We start from the raw sequence: 20,875 nt of genomic DNA, 5'->3' as shown, positions 1-20,875 counted from the left end.
GTCCTTCCATCCATCTGCTGGACCTGCTGGGCCTCAGGGCTTTCTCCGAAGTGGTAGGGGGAAGATGTCACAGAGGAAATGCAAAGAAAAGTCTACCTCGGCAGTCTACAGCGTGGTGGATAAAAAAAGAGCAGGAAGAGTCTGGCGAGGCGATCAGCCTGATGTAGGTGCTGAGTGTCCCTCACAAAGTCCCAGCATGAAAGGGGTGGCTGAGAGCCGCTGGGCGGGCCCCAAGTCCATGGTGCTAGAGCGAGGTCAGGCTGAGGCAGGGCTGGAGGTGGTTGCATGGATGGCACTACAGGCACTTAGAGGGGTCTAATCTGGGTCCATTGGGGGCTATGCCCCACAAGAGTGGTTCCTGTGCCCACGGGTCCCACCATGAACCCCCCAGCCCCAGGCCTCAGCTCATAAGTAAGCAGGGAGTCCAGAAGCCAAGCAGCCAAGGGCATCCCTGACACCCAAAGCAATGCCACCACATACAAGGATAGCCAGACAGATCCAAGCTGAGGGCTGGACAGTGCCCACGGAGCCATTTAAAGTCTTGTGTATGTCTTTTTTTCCTCGTTTTTAATTTCATTTGACACTTATGTACAATAAAGTATTGTGTATGTCTAAAGCTTAAATCAGATGGGCCATTTCCATTTTCCTGGGTTCTGTTGGTTTGTTTGCTTTGTTTTCCTGCTGGTAATAGGAAGTACCTGAGGAAGGCAAGAAAGGATATAAAGAAAATAAGAAACAACACTTTCTCTGCACAACCAAATTGTGGCAAGGATTTTTGCAGGTAAGTTCCAGGTGGACAGGAAGTACATTCATACACACACGTGCACACATCCATCTGCTGGCAGCCTCTGATTTGTGTAGTCGAGGTACAGAACTTAAGAGAAGTGAGAGTCGAAGTAGGGCAAGAGAACATTCACAAATGTCCAACCAGCTCCTGGTCTTTTTTGTTTTTTGTTTTTGTTTTTGACAGATGGTATGGCCCACAAGACCCTAAGATACTTATTATCTGGCACTTAACAGAAAATGTGCCAACCAATTTCAGAAATAATACATCATCATTATCAACTGTATATGCAGAAATGTTCATAATCATATCTTAACAGTTTTGAAGAAATGATCCTAAACATGATTTGCTCTTTCATTATACAGACCAGCACAAGATATACAAGATATTCAAAAAGACTCAATGTATATAACTATCCCTGCATGTACAAAAAAAAAAAAGGATTTTTAACATATTCACAATCAAGCATGACCTCGAGGAAGGGGGCTGGGAGGTTAACACTTGCAGCAACACAAGCATTCTCCAAACTAAAAGAAAAAAAAATTTATCTCAGTAAATAGTCTATATATACTACAGGCTCTGGCAAAATCCACTCTAAAAATTCTTCACCTTCATCTCCTTTTGATTTCAAATATTCAAAAAGGGCACACCAATACAAAGCAATTTCAGGAGTTAACGTTTCCACTAGAATCAATTTCCTTCACTTAAAAGAAAGAGTGTAAGAGAAAGCATGATCTTTATATCATTACAAATTGAAGAGAACAAAAATAAGAATAAGAAGATTTGCTTTAAAACCACTATCCTTTTAATTAGAGTCATTAACACAGAAAGGAATGAAAGAACTTAGAACAAAAAAGAACCAAATAAGCAAACATATACTAGGGGTGCATGCTGCTGGATTTTCTCATGGTAGGCTAATTCAAAAATCAAAGTAAGAAACTGAGGGGTAGAAAACGACAGCTAAAGTAGATAGTCTAAGATAAAGTAATGAGTTCTTACATCAGGAGGGGAAAAAAGAAGGGAAAGAAGATATTCATCAGACTAAAAGAAAACAAAAGAGAGGTAAGATTAAAGATATTAATATAATCTTAAGCTATGGGGAGGAAAAAAAACAAATTAATTGTAGAAGTTAATCAGTATTACATTTCAAAGAATGAATCCTTTATGTACCTGCCATCATTGTTTTTACAGATTGCCACCAGTTCACTGAGAGGAGTCATTGAAAACATGGCATTGAGGACAGAGACTGCCACTTCAGAATTTTCTACATCCAACTGCTGAAGCCACTCGAAGATATTTCCCTCAGAGAACCATAACCAGCTTTGGAGAAGATGCTTCCACATAGCTTGTTTCACAGCATCTGATCTTTCATTAAAACCTTGTTGAGGGAGCATTACTGTCTGAGCAATGGACATAGCTCTCATATGAACCTTTTCAGCTAAAACCGGATAAGCCAGCTTTCTGACAGCCTCTTTCACATCCTTGGTGCATCCTACAATTTTTGGCAAAGTCTTTGCTGATGGTGCAATACACGATAACACTGCCTGTCTAACTTCTGGATTCAAATCAATCATTTTCGATCAAAGTAGCGTGTGCATTAACCACTGGGCATTCATCATCCTTTGGATCTTGAAGTCGTGAAAGTGCCAGAACTGCCTGTATTCTCACATTTGGAATCTTATCTTTCAATCTAATAAGCATGGCTTCATTAATTTTGTCAAACACACCATCATCAATCTGAGCTTCTTCTGACATACTTCTCAAAAGCTTGTTTATGCAGCTCCTGGTTCTTGAACTAACGTAGGCATCAGCACAGCTGATTCTCATTCAGGAGAAGACAGTGCTGGTGTGTCCAGGGGCCCCTGAGCCATTGCCCAGCTTTCCAGCTTTCCAGCACTGGAGAAGCATTCAGCCTCCTCTGAGCTAATATTTTCATGTGCACATGTGATTATAAGTGTGATACAGACATTATTTTACTTGTGTAACTAATTTTTAAATCAGACTAATAAAAAAAGTTATCAGTCTAAATTTTTGCCTGTCTTTTGGACTGTTGGAATGTAGTGAGACAGTGGGATCAGTGACAGAACATCTCCCATGGGGCACTGCATCATGGTGAGGGGGCACTTGAAGTCATGGCACAGAGTAATTGCTCTCCTGGAGTGCCAGAGACATTTCCCATCTTCCTAGCAGCCCTGAGACCAAGAACAAACAAACCCTTTCCAGACGGAATCACTATGACCCTGCCAAACCCTTTTCAGAATTTCCTAACTCTTGAACTTCATGGAGTCTCAAGAAGCTAAAGAATATTTTCCTTATATTGTATTGAATATATTTCTCACAATATGTATTATTTTTGTCTTTTACTCACAAGTTTCTCAGACAACAATGATGAAGCCCTCTTTTCTGCAACATTAGGTTAATGTGGGTTTTCGTTATCTTCAGATTTCTTACTACGTCATCCTTCTCTAACATTGTCTTAACTCATTCCTTTCATCCCTATTTTATTTCTCATATCTGTGTCTTTGTTTTTAGAGATGTGGTCTTGCTCTGTTGACCAAGCTGGAGTGCAGTGGCGGGATCACAGCTCATTGCACTCCTCCAGCTTCTGGGACCAAGCAATCCTCCCGCCTCAGCCTCTCGAGTAGTTGGGACTACAGGCATGTGGAAACACACACAGCTAATTAAAAAAAAAAAAATTTTTTTTTTTTAGAGACAGGTCTTGCTATGCTGCCCAGGCTGGTCTTAAACTCCTGGCCTCAAGTAATCCTTCCACCTCAGCCTCCCAACACGCTGGGATTACAGGTGTGAGCCACCACGCCCAGCCCCTGTATCTATTTTTACCTCAACTCAGTCTCCAGCAGAATTTCTAATATCCTCATTGTAATGTTCAACACTGTGTTGGGATCAGAGGTCAGAGTTTGTTTGACATGATGGCCAGCAAATCTAGGGCTGTGGGATTCTTTCTTTTGTGGAAAAGAACGCAGTGGAAGTTTGATAGGCCCAGATGCCTTGGAGCTGTTGTCGTTGGCACTGGGCAAGCTGGTCATAGCCCCGTTTAGGAGTTTAGGAGGTGAGCACCAGCAGCACTTGAGGCTATCGTCTCAAGGGGAACACTGGGTGTTCCCTTTTCTGATTTTTGATTCAAAATGTTGATGAATCCAAATTCTGTAGGGCTTCCTGAAGCCTTTCCTGTCGATCTCATCCTTTGCTGAGAGAATACATCAAGCTATGGAACCACATGTGGTACGCTAGACAGAGGCCACTCTTCCCACTGGAGAATTCCAAGGGCAGTCAAAGTTCTAAAGAGATGAGCTAAAATACATGGGCAGGATCTTCTATTCCAGATGACACCCTCAAGGAGATGGCCATAGAATTGATTGGCTGAGGTCTCAGGTATGGGTGTAGCCTCCATCTCCACTGGTGTAGTTTGGGTACCTGAATGGGGCGGGGGAGGGGGGCTGTCTTGGCGTTTTGAGTGGGACAATTCTTTGTGCAGAACTCTTCCACACATTACCAGACATTTAGTGCCCTGGGCCCCCAGGCACCAAATACCAGTAGCTACCCTCTACGTTTCTAAATGATCCACTGGAGATGGTGCCTCCTCCAGTTGAGACACAGTAGCTCTAGCTACCGAGTGTGAATGACTGATTTCACAGCACTTTGTTTAGTTAGAATGTCTTGTTTGTTTCTTTACAGAAAAGCTACATTTTAAAACTTTCAGTAAATTAGCAGCAATACTAGACCTAACTGGAATGATGCCAGTTTCCCCCTAGCTAGCTCTCACTTCCTGACAGCCTTGCAACTTGAAGTGTGGTCCTCAGACCTGCAGCATCAGTACTCCCTGAAACCTTGTTAGAAATGCAAAATCGTCGGCCGGGCATGGTGGTTCACGCCTGTAATCCCAGCACTTTGGGAGGCCAAGGCGGGCAGATCATGATGTCAGGAGATCGAGACCATCCTGGCTAACACCGTGAAACCCCGTCTCTACTAAAAATACACAAAATTAGCCAGATGTGGTGGCGGGCGCCTGTAGTCCCAGCTACTTGGGAGGCTGAGGCAGGAGAATGGTGTGAAGCCAGGAGGCAGAGCTTGCAGTGAGCCAAGATTGTTCCACTGCACTCCAGCCTGGGCGACAGAGCGAGACTCCATCTCAAAGACAAAAAATAAAATAAAAATAAAAATAAAAAAAAGAAATGCAAAATCTTCAAAATCAGAAACTGTATTTTGACAAGATCCCCATTTGAATCCGCATGCACATTAAAGTTTCAGATGCAGGGGCCGTGCATGATGGCTCACGCCTGGAATCCCAACACTTTGGGAGGCCAAGACCAGTGGATCACTTGAGATCAGGAGTTCGAGACTAGCCTGGACAACATGGTGAAACCCCGTCTCTAATAAAAATACAAAAAATTAGCCAGGCGTGGTGGCACACGTCTGTAATCCCAGCTGCTCGGGAGGCTGAGGCAGGGGAATCACCTGAACCTGGGAGGCGGAGGCTGCAGTGAGCCGAGATGGAACCACTGCACTCCAGCCTGGGTAACAGAGTGAGAGTCTGTCTCAAAAAAAAAAAAGTTTTGGATTTAGGGCTTTAGAGAACACCCTGGACAATCTCAAGATAACTTGTTGTAGTTGGACCTTTTCCCAGTTGGTGGAACAAATGTTTTGGATCCTAACCCCAAATGGTACAAACCCTTCTGATTTGCACTTTCCATTTGTAATGAAAGTAGAGACTTTTCTGTCAAAGAACCATCATGCTCCAACAACATCAACTGGGCTGCACTGTAATTATGAAAAGGCAAGAATATCAGGTAATCTTAATAGTTCCTAGTAGTTATTCCTATCAGCCAATGAGACAGTCAAGGCCTGGAGTTGTGCCCAGTTGCTTATGTTTTAGGGTAAAAGCTGGAAGCATTTGCTCAGGAGCTGTACTGCCTGAGGTTGCCCACCTTTCCTATTTGTCACTATTGTTATTTTATTTGTAACCAGTTGTTCTTCCTAGTCTACTGAAAACCCTGCTCGTAACACCCACCGACACCCATTTCCCATTATCTGCAGCAACAAAAATCCCAAAGGCCCCAAGAATACAAATGTGCAAAGGGAACACATAAAGGGGGGATTGTGCCTCAGCGCTGCTGGCAGGACTCTCACCAGCATAAAGGGCTGCTTGTGCCGGCTGTGCTCATGGTCAGCTGACTGCTGGACAGCAAGCATCAGAAACTCTTGAACCTACCTGCTCCTGTCTGCAACTGGAGCAACAGTGAACTCAGACCAATTTAAGGTCCAAAAGCTCCCAGCACATAGGCCTGCCTGGGCCCGAGTGAACGTCACTTCTTTGTTGATTGTGCTGACTGAACTCTCATCTGTCCAGAAGTTAGCAAACCATTTGCCAGTTGTCAGCAAAGAAAAGGTGGACAATCTTAACAAATTCAACTTGGGGTTACCCTTTTTTACTTCAAATCCCAGATTTTAGGTTCCCTGCAAAGTAGATTTTCAGGCATATTTAGGTGAACTATGGGTGTTTTTTGTTGGTTTGTTTGTTTTGAAAGGTTATTTTTGGCCAGGTGTGGTGGCTCACACCTGTAATCCCAGCACTTTGGGAGGCAGAGGCGGGCAGATCATAAGGTCAGGAGTTCAAGACTAGCCAGGCCAACATGGTGAAACCCCGTCTCTACTAAAAAAATACAAAAATTAACTGGGCATGGTGGTGTGTGCCTGTAATCCCAGGTACTGGGGAGGCTGAGGCAGGAGAATCACTTGAACCTGGGAGGCAGAGGTTGCAGTGAGCTGAGATCGTGCCACTGCACTCCAGCCTGGGTGACACAGCAAGACTCCATCTCAAATAAAAAAAAAAGAAAAAAGAAAAAAAAAGAAAGGTTTTTTTTGTTGTGGTGGTAAAATATACATAACATTTACCATTTTAACCGTTTTAAGTGTACAATCCAGAGACATTTAGTACACGCACACTGTCGCACCACCATCACTATCTAGTTTCAGTATACCATTTGCTCACTAACGATGAGAAAGTAATGTAGGGAAATATCTGGAACTATCTTCAAACTAAATATAGTCAAAAGACTATTGTGTTAGGCCATTTTCATTGCTATAAAGGAATACCTGAGGGTGGGTAATTTCTAAAGAAAAGAGGTTTTTTTGGTTCAGTTTCTGCAGGCTGTACAAGCACAGCACCAGCATCTGCTCAGCTTCTGGTGAGGCCTCAGGAAGCTTTAAATCAGGGCACGCAGGGTCACACGGTGAGAGAGAGAGTGAGAGAGAGAGAAGGGGGAGGGCCCAGACTCTTTTAAACAACCAGATCTCACGTGAACCAACTGAACAAGAACTCACTCATCAAGGGGATGGCACTAAGTCATTCATGAGGGATCTGCTCCCACGATCCAACACATCCCACCAGGTCCCACCTCCAGTATGGGGGATTACAGTTCAACATGAGATTTGGAGGGGATAAACATCAAAAACATATCCACTTCTTTCTTTCTTCCTTCCTTCCCTCCTCCCTCCCTCCCTTCCTCCCTTCCTCCCTTCCTTCCTTCTTTCTTTCCTTCCTTCCCTCCTTCCCTCCCTCCTTCTCTCTCTCTCTTTCTTTCCCTTTCTTTCTTTCTTTCTTTCTTTCTTTCTTTCTTTCTTTCTTTCTTTCTTTCTCTTTCTTTCTCTCTCTCTCTCTTTCTTTCTTTCTTCATTCTTTCTTTCTGAGACAGGATTTCACTCTGTTACCCAGGCTGGAGTGCAGTGGTACAATCAAGGCTCACTACAGCCTCAACCTCTTGGGCTCAAGGGATCCTCCCACTTCAGCCTCCCAAGTAGCTGGGACCACAGGTGTGCGCCACCACCCCCAGATAATTTTTTTACTTTAATTTTGTGTAGAGACAGGGTATCACTATGCTACCCAGACTGGTCTCGAGCTACTTGGCTCAAGTGATCCTCCTGCCTTGGCCTTCCAAAGTACTGGGATTACAGGCATGAGCCACCATACCTGGCCAAAAGGACTATTTTCTATTCACTAACAATCCACATTATTTCTTTATTATTACATATACACATTGTTTTCTACCATCAATAGCTTTCTTACTAAGCCTGAACCATCTAAGCAAGTATAATACAAATAGAAAAGTCATTAATTATATATGTGTTATTCTTCATAAATTCAAAGCAATCGTTCCACTTATTTTAATGTTTTAAAAATCACTATCCAACAATGAATGTTTTTAAAATTCTTAACTGTGTGGTGAGATAAATACTTTGCTCCTTTCATATATCCTCAAATGTATTTCTATTTATAGAACTTAAATACATACATTTTAGAGCTGTCTGACTTTATCAAAAGGTTAGTCTTTGGAAGCAAAAGACCAAAATATTGGCACCAAAAAATTGCTGCCCAGAAAATTTGGGGTTGTTATCTTAATAACATAAGACATAATTAAGGCTATTTGTGGACCCCTGGTTGTGGGTCGATAAGGTTGTGATTAAGTTCTCATTTTTTTTAATTGGTCATAGCTTTTCATTATTGTTATCTTTTTATAGCCACCTTCCCCAACCAGTAAAAGCTTCACTCTAGTTTTAGGTCTAAGGCACCTTCTTCCATAAGCACCATCCACAGGAGAAATGGTCTTTCAACCAGTCATAGTTGCTTGAGCACTTTGCTCCCATCAGCCATAGTTGAAGAACCACTTCTCCTTCTGGATGGTGCTTATGGAAGAAGGTGCCTCAGGATGCAAAGGCATAAGAATGATACATTGGACTTTGGGGACTCAGGGACAAAGGGTGGAAAGGGGGTGAGGGATAAAAGACTACACATTGGGCGCAGTATATACTGCTCAGATGATGGGTGCACCAAAAGCTCACAAATCATCACTAAAGAATTTACTCATGTACTCAAATATCACTTGTTCCCCAAAAACCTATGCAAATAAAAAAAAATTTTTTTAAAAAAAGGTGCCTCAGGCCGGGCACGGTGGCTCACGCCTGTAATCCCAGCACTTTGGGAGGCCGAGGTGGGCGGATCACGAGGTCAGGAGATCGAGACCACGGTGAAACCTCATCTCTACTAAAAATACAAAAAATTAGCCGGGCGCAGTGGCGTGCGCCTGTAGCCCCAGCTACTCGGGAGGCTGAGGCAGGAGAATGGCGTGAACCCGGGAGGCGGAGCTTGCAGTGAGCCGAGATTGCACCACTGCACTCCAGCCTGGGCGACAGAGCGAGACTCCGTCTCAAAAAAAAAAAAAAAAAAAAAAAAAAGTGCCTCAGACCCATAGTTTTCATCCTGGCACACAAACATCAAACAGAGAGTCTGTTGTATCTGGGCATTTTTTGTCATTTATAAGAATCAACTTTGCTTTCAGCTTCTCTCAGAATTTATGTATTTCTTTTCCCCATCACCCAGTGAATACTAACCAACCATAAAGGACACTACATTTAGACAATTATTCAGGTAAACAGTGACTATGTTATGAAAAAGTTAGGACAAGATAAGTTCCAAGCACTGGATTTCCACAAGATCAAACTGAATGGTTAAGCCAGATAAATGTTTAACTCACTCATTTGTACCACCAGATATTTTGAAACTTTCAATAATCTATTACATACTTTTCTTTCCTCTTAAACATACTATTCTGGGCAAATTTTATTCTATGGATTGTATGTGTTATACATAAACACGTGTTTCTGGGAAATAATGACTTAACATGATAGACAGGTAAAGAAGTTAGGAAGTCTTGAGTCAAGAAAAGTGTTTGAAAATATTTAGATTTAAATGAATGCCATATTGAGGAGGGAGTAGCCTTTCTTTCAGTGGCCTTGGAGGGCAGATATCTGACCATGGGAGGAGTCACAGAAAGGCAACGTTGAACTTCACAAATGGAAGATTGTTATAGACTTTAGAATTATTCAATTGTGGAACAGGTCTCCTTTGGAGGCAGTTTGTCTCTCAAAATGCTCGAGCAAAGACCAAACCACTATAGATGAGAATCTTGTAACAGCAGCCTTGTATCAATTCGTTGTTGCTTGAACTCCCTTCTGACCTCAGTTTGCTTACATAGCCAGAGAGCAGAGCTTGAACTTCTGGTTTATTGCTAGACTATAAAATAGAGATGGTCTCAGAGAGTATTTCAGTTCATGAATTTTTGCCTCTGAGAGGTAGGTCCTTTCTAAAAATGGTCACCCCAATCCATCCTATCCTGCATGCTGTTTTGTGATGTATCATTCCCAGCAAAGAAATGAAATATCTTTCCCCTTCCCTTGAATATAGATTGGCTTCATGACTTGATTTAACCAACAGAAAGCTCTGGAAGTGGCATTGTGACTTCTGGGCCTAGGCCATAAGAGGCCTAGCAGTTTCTGTTTCTGCCTTCTTGGAAGCCAGCTGGTGTGTAAAGAAGTCCAGGGTGTCCTGATGGAGACGCTACATGGAAAGAAACAGGGCCTGGATGATGAGAGGTCACAGACAGGAGAATCAAGGTGCCCGAGCCGGCCGACAGCTTGGATCTTTCCCAGTTAGCCCCACTGGAGCTGAGATGAGCTGTTGCCATCAGCCCTCACCCAAATTCCTGACCCACAGAATTGTAAGCAATAAAATGGATATTGATTTAAGCCACTAAATGCTGGGCAGGTTTATGACACAGCAGTAGATAATTGAAACAGAAATTGCTATCTGGAAGTGGGATACTGCCATAACCAAACCCTAAAACATTTGTCATTGGCTCTGATATTGGGAGGCAGCAGAGGCTAGAAGGGCAGTGAGGAAATTGTTAGGAAGCCTGCAATAGCAGTGAGAAAATTGCTTTTGGAAGCGTGACAAAAGATGTTACATAGTAGTGAGATTTTTGGCCACATTGTCACCTGTAATGTCGTGAAAGACAGAAATAAAATATAGCTAATGAACTTGATCTGAATAAGGAGATTTTTAGGTAAAATATTGAAAGTACAATTGGCTTCTTTTACCTGTGTTAAAAGTGCAGGAAGAAAGAGATGAATGGAAAGGGTGCAGGAAGTGCAGGAAGAAAGTGATGAAGTGCAGGAAGAAAGTTACAAAGTGCAGGAAGAAAGTGCAGGATAAAGTGCAGGAAGAAAGAGATGAATGGAAAGAAAACTCTTTAGGTTTTAGTAAAGTGCAGGAAGATAAAGTGCAGGAAGAAAGAGATGAATGGAAAGAAAACTCTCTTTAGGTTTTAGGCAGCAGTAAGAAGAAACAGAGGGCCCAGGACAGCATCTCCGGCCAGCAAAACATTCTCAAAGTAAGAAATGGCCAAGGTAAGTAAACATTAAATCAAAGGTTTGTCTATAAGCTCCCTTATGATTACTATTTTAATAAGGTAAAATGCCCATCTTTTTTTTTTTCTTTTGAGATGGAGTCTCACTCTGTTGCCCAGGCTGGAGTGCAGTGGCATGATCTTGGCTCACTGCGAACTTCGCCTCCTGGGTTCAAGCGATTCTCCTGCCTCAGTTTCCTGAGTACTGGGATTATAGGCATGTGCCACCATGCCCAGCTAATTTTTGTATTTTTAGTAGAGACGGGGTTTCGCCATGTTGGCCAGGCTGGTTTCGAACCCCTGACCTCAGGTGATCCACCCGCCTCGGCCTCCCAAAGTGTTGGGATCACAGGCGTGAGCCACTGTGCCCAGCCAAGATCCCTTATTAAAACTTCTATAAGATTTAAGGCAGCACCTAGTAGACTTTCTCAACTAGACAGTTGGACTTCTAAGAATCTTAAGAGCATTTTACCATAGCAGCCTCACATGTGGCCCAAAGTACAGAAAAGCGCATCTTAGAAAGAATTATGGATGTAGTCCTTTTGCTATGGTGTGATCCTCAATAAGACTCAGCGAGAACTCAGAACTTTTTTTAAAATTTTTAAAATGTGTATATATTTATGTGGTACAATTTTGTTACATGAATACATTGTGTAGTGGTGGAGTCGGGGCTTTTAGGATACCCATCACCCAAATAACATATGTTGTACCATCAAGCGATTTATCATTCTCTCCCCCTATCTCACCACCCTTCCTAGTCTCCACTGTCTATCATCCATACTCAATATCCATGTTTACCCACCGGTTAGCTCCCACTTATGAGAGAAAGCATGCAGTACTTGACTTTCTGTTTCTGAGTTGTTTCACTGAAGATCATAGCCTCCAGTTCCATCCACGTTGCTGCAAAAGACATCATTTCATTCTTTTTTATGGCTGAATAGCATTCCATTGTGTATATAGACAAATATTTTCTTTTTCCAATCATTTGTTGATGGACACTTAGGCTGATATCTATGCTATTGTGAAGAGTGCTGTGATACACATGAGTACAGGTATCTTTTTTTATAAAATGATTTCTTTACTCTGTGTAGATACCCAGTAGCGAAACTGCTGGATCGAATTGTAGTTCTATTTTTATTTCTTTGAGAAATCTCCATGTTGTTTTCCATAGAGGTTGTACTAATTAACATTTCTGCCAGCAATGTGTAAGCCATTCCCTTTTCTCCACATCCTCACCAACATCCACCATTTTTTGTCTTTTTAATAATAGCCGTTCTGGGCTGGGCGCCATGGCTCACACCTGTAATCCTAGCACTTTGGGAGGCCGAGGCTGGTGGATCACAAGGTCAGGAGTTTGAGACCAGCCTGGCCAGCATGGTGAAACCCCGTCTCTACTAAAAATACAAAAATTAGCCAGGCGTGGTGGGGCACTCCTGTAATCTCAGCTACTAGGGAGGCTGAAGGAGGGGATTTGCTTGAACCGGGGAGGCGTGGGTTGCAGTGAGCTGAGATTGCACCATTGCACTCCAGCCTGGGCAACAGAGCAAGATTCCATCTCAAAATAATAATAATAATAGCCATTTTGATTGGTGTAAGATGATATCTCATTTGGTTTTAATTTGCATTTCTCTGATAACTAGTGATGTTAAGCATGTTTTCATGTGCTTGTTGGTCATTTGTGTGTCTTCTTTTGAAAAATGTCTATTTGGCCGGCCACGATGGCTCACTCCTGTAATCCCAGCACTTTAGGCCGAGGCGGGTGGACCACTTGAGGCTAGGAGTTCGAGATCAGCCTGGCCAATACAGCGGAACCCCATCTCTAACTAAGAAGAAAATACAAAAATTAGCCAAGCGTGGTGGCACACACCTCTGGTCCCAGCTACATGGGAGGCTGAGGCGGGAGAATTGCTTGAGTCCGGGAGGCAGAGGTTGCAGTGAGCCAAGATCACCCGACTGCACTCCAGCCTGGGTGACAGAGTGAGACTCTGTCTCAAAAGCAAACAAACAAAAAAGAAAGTAAAAATGTCTATTCATGTCCTTTGCCCACTTTTTAATGGAATTATTGGTTTGTTGTTGTTGTTGTTGAGTCATTTGAATTCCTTCTAAATTCTGGATATTAGTTCCCTGCTGGATACTTGCTAAAGCCAGCTCTAACGAAATGGAGCAGAGACATTATTTCAAAATGAAATGAACTCTCTGGGTCCCCAGTTTTTAGGGGCAAGAAGCAGATTGTGAAAGCTACTTCTAATGAAAATTAAGGACAACTTGGAGGCCAGAGCCAAGAGCACAGAGGATGAACTAAAGAGCCTCAAAAAAAGAGTGGATCGGGGAATTACTTCCAGTGAGCAGTACTAGACCCTGACTAAGGAACATTTTCTATCTCGGGTGAATATGCGCCTGGCTGGACTTTAGAACTGTAATGGACCAGTGGCTGCTATGTGCTTCCCATTCTTTGTCTTAGTTTGTATAACTCAGATGTCGGGAGGTTCAGATAAAATTTTCTGAGCCCTTTGCTGTGGGTGGTAGAAGACACACTCCTTAAAGTCCTTGAGGAGCGTGAAGCAGTCCAGTTCCTATCTGCTCTGATCACCTTCACTGCTGAATCAGGTCAGGGGAAGGAATTTCCCACTGCCCCACATGCGCCGTTCCTGTTGCACCCTGCGTCGCATAAAATACGTTTCTTTTTCTCAAAAGCAGCTTTCACACAAGGTGTGTGTTTATGAAGCACATTATAAGAAAGATCTGAAGTAATAGTGAAGATGGAGTCACCTCAAGTCTCCAGTCTTTGTTCTTAAAAAGTCTTCCGACCCTATCTACCAGCTCAGCTTCCAACCTCCCGCCAAACTACTTAGCCTTCTCTCCCCCACACCTCCAAATCCCTGTCCGTTCTTTTGGAGAATTCAGCTCTGGGACACAATTTGAATTTCCAAAGGCCCTGATAGACAGGAATCTCAAGCTCTTCTCTCTCTCCCACTAATCTCTCTGTTACGGGGTGAAAAAAATCCATAGAGAGGTTTTTCCTCCACTGAAAAGAATCACGTTGCCTTCCTCAGAAAGCAGAGGCAGTTATGGATAATTCGGACTCTATTTTTTTCCCTTTTTCATTATGGTTAGATAGCACTCAGTGAAAACAACAATTGAGATAAGAGTTTACCTAACAACATTGAGGGCTAGAGTGGAAATCACTAAGGAAGATAAGGTGCTGAGAATCTGAAGTTTCTTTCCACATGAAATTTAGTACTATTTTAAACTGTTAAGATTGTAGTTATAAAGAAAATAATAAAATTTTGAACTGAGATAAATATCTGCTATTAAGGACAAAAATAGGATGAAATGAAAGAAGAGGCTGAGCTGCTGCAAGGTCACCACCCACAAGCGTCAGATAATTGCTTCACATGCTGGCCATTGATTTCAATAGCTCAAGAGCTAAATCAGTACCAAACTGGAGTGAAACTCTTTTTTAAACTATTGGCTTGCATGCTTAGTTTAATTATACAGTTTTAATTACAATATTTAAGGCTAGTTACAGATGTATAATTTAGGCATATTTATAATTTTGACTTTGTATATGTACATATGAAATGCATTGTGCCATATAAGCTAAGCTGTTGAAAAATTACAAAAAGGTACTTGATATTTCAAAACCTAAGCACCAACTATAAAGGAGAAGACTAATAAATCGAACGAGATTAAAAATCTGCATAAACTAGGAGAAGCTATTTGCAACACATCTAACTCTCCTAAGGGACTAATCCAGAATATATATGTATAAGAAAAAGACAACATAAAAATTATCATAAAAGACAAATGGAAATTTCACTAATAATCAGGAAAAGTCAAGTTAAAACCATCATAAGATATCATTTTATTTATTTATTTTTTGTTTTAGATGGAGTCTTGCTCTGTTGCCCAGGCTAGAGTGCAGTGGCGTGATCTCAGCTCACTGCAACCTCCGCCTCCCAGGTTCAAGCAATTCTCCCGACTCAGCCCCTCCAAGTAGCTCAGATTACAGGAATGAACCAACATGCCTGGCTAATTTTTGTATTTTTAGTAGAGACGGGGTTTTGCCATGTTGGCCAGGCTGGTCGCGAACTCCTGACCTCAGGTGATCCACCCACCTCGGCCTTCCAAAGTGCTGGGATTACAGGCATGAGCCACCGCGCCTGGTCGAGATATCATTTTATAGTCGTCGGGTTGGGAACAAGTAGAGAGCCTCACACCATCAAGTGTTGGCAGACTATGGAATAATGTGTGGTGGGGTTGCAGTGGGAGTGTTGGAGAACAATTCAGAACTTTCCATCCAAGCTGGAGCCATACACATATGACCCAGGAATTATGCTCTTAAATCTAGAGCTAAGGCTCTTTTTAACCTGATAAAATTCATACCTTAGTAAAATTTTTTTTTTAAAGTATAATCATTAACTTTTTGTTTTTTTGTTTTTGAGATGGAGTTTCATTCTTGTTGCCCAGGCTGGAGTGCAATGGCGCTATCTCAGCTAACTGCAAACTCTGCCTCCCAGGTTCAAGCGATTCTTCTGCCACAGCCTCCCGAGTGCCTGGGATTACAGCCTTGTGCCACCAAGCCCAGCTAATTTTTGTATTTTTAGTAGAGATGGGGTTTCACCATGTTGTCCAGGCTGGTCTCGAACTCTTGACCTCAGGTGATCCGCCAACCTCGGCCTCCCAAAGTGCTGGGATTACAGGAGTGATGTTTCTTTTTTTGTTTTTTTGAGACGGAGTCTCATTCTGTCACCCAGGCTGGAGTGCAGTGGCGCGATCTCGGCTCACTGCAACCTCCGCCTCCTGGGTTCATGCCATTCTCCTGCCTCAGCCTCCCGAGTAGCTGGGACTACAGGTGCCCGTCACCACGCCAGGCTAATTTTTTGCATTTTTAGTAGAGACGGGGTTTCACCGTGTTAGCCAGGGTGGTCTCAATCTCCCGACCTTGTGATCCACCCGCCTCAGCCTCCCAAAGTGCTGGGATTACAGGTGTGAGCCACCGCACCTGGCCAGGAGTAATGTTTCATGTTAAACATCATTTGCATATTTAACCAATCAAATTCCCTTGGCTATTTCAAAGTTTTATTTTAATATAACTCCCCCTCTCAAACATTCGAAATATACAAAGGGAGAGTTACAAATGTAAGAAATCTTCCTCTTATCAATCTACTAAATCAGCCTTATAAATTTTGTAGAGAGAAATCTTTTTAAGCCTTTCAAAAATCATTTAAAACATTAACATAGTACGCACAGGACATCATAATGGTTATATTTAAACACAAATTACATAAGAGTACATTGGGTTTTTATACTTTCCGGAGATTATAAATTATTCATTCAGCTAAAGGGAAGAAAACAAGTATGTCAGACCAACTAACAAGGTCAAAAGCACAGGACAGTGATATGATCTCCAAATGAAAGGCACTGGAGACCCTGGGACACAGGACCCAGTGTCTCTGAGTTGGGCATCTTCTTAGGAGCAAACTCTGTCTGCCCTGGCATCCACAGTTGCCAAATCCATGGCTATCAATTGTATCAAGTAGTCCTTTGAAATTAACCAATTTCAATTTCAATTTCAATTTCACAATCCAGTGATTCTCCTGCCCCACCCAACCCCTGCAAAATGACCTGCCCTTAAATTCGTGAGTGCCTTTCAGGTCTTGGTTTTAAATTTCATTTTCTCTAACTCTTGCGTAAATTCCTATACTAACGCTTAAAATATTCTAATGGAATTTTGAGCTGCTTAGCTGTAATGGCATCGTCTTTCTTATCTTATTCAGAATAGTGGCTATCCAGGAGGCCTTATTTTAATATTATGCCATGGAAGCGACTTGTTCTCTTTTCTTTATTCATAAAGATTGTCTTGTTAATACATGTCAAAACCCCATATTAACAGTCCCTGCTTGAGTCTTCTCAGAATTTCTAATTTAATTTTGTGTGCCTAAAAGAGAATTGCAAAATACCCAAGCTTAGTTTCTGCTATTAATTTTCTCGCAGCCTTTCTGGGATTATTGGTCTATGGAAGCTGATTTCAGATTACCATCTCATTTTCCTGCTGTTCATTTTAGCCTTTCAATGTATCTTTAACTCAGAAATGTCTACATTTAAAAAACTCTCATTTATAGCTCTCACAGCTAGCACAATGCCTGGCAAATAGTATATACTCAACAATTATTGATTAATGGAATGGAGGACTAAATTGATTAATTATTATCTTTAGTAATCACTTGTGCATCAGTAATCCAAATAATTTCTAAGAGAAATTTAACATATATGGAAAGGTAAGCTAAGAATTAGCGCACTATTTCTATAACTGCCTCTCTTATGGTCTTTGCGAAATTTTAATACTTCCTCTCAGCCGCAACATCAATCTGACAATTAGCCTCACATTCTGAGCTTCCAATTGCTGATGATTAATAGAGCAGAATTTTATCAAAATCCTGCAATGGATATTTTGTTGTTGCAAGGAGAAAATGTTATCACCAAGGGGTTTTTAATTACCAAGTGATTTGTGTCACTAACCCATGCCTGACCCTGTCCCTTCCCACCTCTTGATTAGTCTGATGATGCCAGACATGGCTCTGGGTCAAAAGCAGAAAACAGCAGATGGTGTCATACCACTTAGAGATAAAGGAAAAACAAACGAAGCTCATTTGATGGGGTAGGAGGAGGGGGAGCATTGAGTAGATGGTGGTACATCAAAATCCCTGGATGTGAAGGCTGGGATCTGGATAAATTTCAGTGATTTACCTATAGACTTTGAAGAGAAACTGAAAATCTTAAAGAAACAATTGACATTTAAAAAAAAAAAAGATCATACTTACTGATGAATGATTAAGATCCTTCATGGCAAAGACTGCAGGCTGCTTACCCAATATCCTCTCTCTCTTTCTGCCTTAGAAACATAACTCAGATTTTGCTTAGGGGGAAAGTGTGCCAAGCTAAAAAGCTTTACTCCCCATCCTCCCTTGCAGTTAAGGGGCTGGTCAATGAAATTTAAATGTAAGTCTTTGATTGGTGTTTCCTGCAACTCTCTTTACTGGGGTTTTTTCATGCCAATGAGGGAAGAGCCTGCTTGCCTCTTGTCTTTCCCTTTCTATTCTCCTAAAATGCAGACCTACTGGCTGGAGCTCTGGCAGATATTTTGTGACCTCGAAGATGCAAGCAACATGCTGAAGAACGCAGAATGGAAGGAAGTGCTTGGGTCCCTCATGATGTGGTGAAGCTGCCTTACCCATCCTGGACTGGCAAGACTAATAATTTTTTTTTTTACATCACAGAAAAAAAAGGCTTTAATTTATTTAAGCCACTATGCTAGGTTCTCAGTCACTAGTACCAATATAATTTCTAGCTGATACAGCCTAGAATTGTGTATGTTTACTACACAACAAATCAAAGATCGGTTCACTCATAAGACAAACATTTATTAAGCACCAAATGTGTGTGAGGAACTGGGAAAGCCATTATAGAGAACTCAAAAATGGATCAGACAAGGATCTGTCTTCCGAAGTCACTGTCTACTGAAGGAGGTAAGACATGTACACCTGCAATGGTAACACAAGACAGAATCACAGAACAGCTGACAATAGGCTTTCAGCCTAGGAGACTTCTTGAAGAAGGTGAAGTGTGCAGATTGTGAACTGAGCAAACTTGAAAAAACAAATGCCATCGCAGTATATATAAGAGGAAAATGGCACATTTTCTTGAGAGGAGACACATATGATTGATAATTCCTCCTGTTTGTTTCCTACACAATTCATCTGTATTTAAGAGCCACCAGAGACCAAAAGTGAAAGATGCCACTAGGAGCTTTGCCAACTCTTGGCAGTGCTTGAACCAAGCACTCCATGGAAGAAATTCCTCATTTCACATCAATGGAAGGAAACAATTAAAGTGATATAAGAGCTGTTACCTCCACCAAATGGGAGCAGAATAATTTAGCCCTGGCACTGACAAGTGCCAGAATTCACTGCCCTGCTCCTCACTCAAATCCACCCTCACAGGACATAAGCAAGTATGTATTCCAGCATTCCCCAGAGTCCCTGGGTGGCTCTCCTCCATTAAATTCCTGTTTATATAATGTGAAGACTATTTCCTGTTATTATATACAAAAATAGTCTCCCAGCCTTTTCAGGTCTGAGATAGCCTCTTTCCTTTCTCCTTTTACCAGCTTTTCACTGCAACAAGTTTCATCAAACTTCCCTGATCTTTCTCTCAGCAGGTGCCTGTGTCTATGGATAGGGGAATGTGACATATCTGAAAAGGCGCTTAACAGGTGTCAGAACATGTGCGCTCTAAATGGGACTTTACTGTTATCTGTGACTTGGTTTACATCCTGGGGCTATGATTTTCATATCTTTCACCAAAGGGAGTGTCACTAGTATATCTATAAGGCTGCTCTCACCTCTAAATATATCACTATATCTATAATTGCTTGTAAATTATCACTCACCTGACATTATGACTCTAGGCAGCTCCAATTTCCTGTAAAGACTACTTTGAGGCCAATGCCTTAGGAACTATTATGCAAGAAGATATATTTAATTTCAATGACCACATATTTTATTTCTGGAAGTTCAGTCTAGTTTTTTCAAATTAATTTTTTCTTGATACTAAGATGTTCTTGTGTTATGTGACTCCTTGTTTTATAATCTTGATATTTTACTAATATTTATTTATTATATTTTCTAAAGTTCTGAGAGTCTAATCTTGCTGACTATTGTGTCTGTTGACTTTTCATCAGGATGAATTATTTCAACATGTTATTGTAATTTAGGTTCATGAGCTCCCATTTGGTGGACGTTCCATGTAACCTGGATACAGGTGTATTTCTCTAAAGAGGTTTTATGTTGCTTCTGCCAGGTGCCCAGTAGTAGTATCATCCTAGAGTGACTAATTCTTATGTTAATGTTTCTACCTAGAGGTTACTGGCTCACATGGGTAATGTAATTTAGAATATCAGACCAACATGAGGTCCAACCCTGGATTATCAAGATTATCAATCTTCTCTGGGCACATTTTTCCCTGCATTTTATTCTTTTCTTTTTTCTTTCTTTCTTTTTTTGAGATGGAGTCCCACTCTGTCACCTAGGCTGGAGTGCAGTGGTGCAATGTTGGCTCACTGCAACCTCCACCTCCAGGGTTCAAGTGATTCTCTTGCCTCAGCATCCTGGACAGCTGGGATTACAGGCACACACCACCATGCCTGGCTAATTTTTTTGTACTTTTATTAGAGATGAGTTTTTGTCATGTTTGCCAGGCTGGTCTCAAACTCCTGACCTCAGGTGATCCGCCCACCTCAGCCTCCCAAAGTGCTGGGATTACACCCCTGATTTTATTCTAACTGGAGTGCAAACCAAAACACAAAAGCTTTATTTTGTCTCCCTGTGTCTGTAATTTTTTTTCTAGTCTATCATGTCCCTGTGGTATAGATTTATCCAGGGTCTCACTTCAACCTTCCCATCTCCCTTAGACCCAAAGCCTGTCCTGGACAGCAGGTGACCATTAAAATCCAAGCTGCCTGGCTACTGAGACCAGTACATCACTACTGCACCTAAGGCAACTACAGCATCAGCTCCCCATATCTCTGCTTGTTGATTATCTCTTTGTTGTCCACCCTGGGAATTCACCATACTTTCTTGCCAGCTGAACAATGCATTTTTAAAATGTTTGTCATATTTCATTGTTCCAAGGTCTAATCTAGCCGGATTGCAGTCCAAAGACACTTGTTTAAAAAATGAATCGCGGGCCAGGCACAGTGGCTCATGCCTGTAATCTCAGCACTTTAGGAGGCTGAGGCAGGTGGATCCCTTGAGCCCAGGAGTTTGAGACC

The sequence above is a fragment of the Gorilla gorilla genome, chromosome 16 (genome assembly GCF_029281585.2).
Source record: "Gorilla gorilla gorilla isolate KB3781 chromosome 16, NHGRI_mGorGor1-v2.1_pri, whole genome shotgun sequence".
NCBI classification, from domain to species: Eukaryota; Metazoa; Chordata; class Mammalia; order Primates; family Hominidae; genus Gorilla; species Gorilla gorilla.
The sequence above is the reverse complement of the archived record's forward strand: the minus strand, read 5'-3'. Positions refer to the sequence as shown.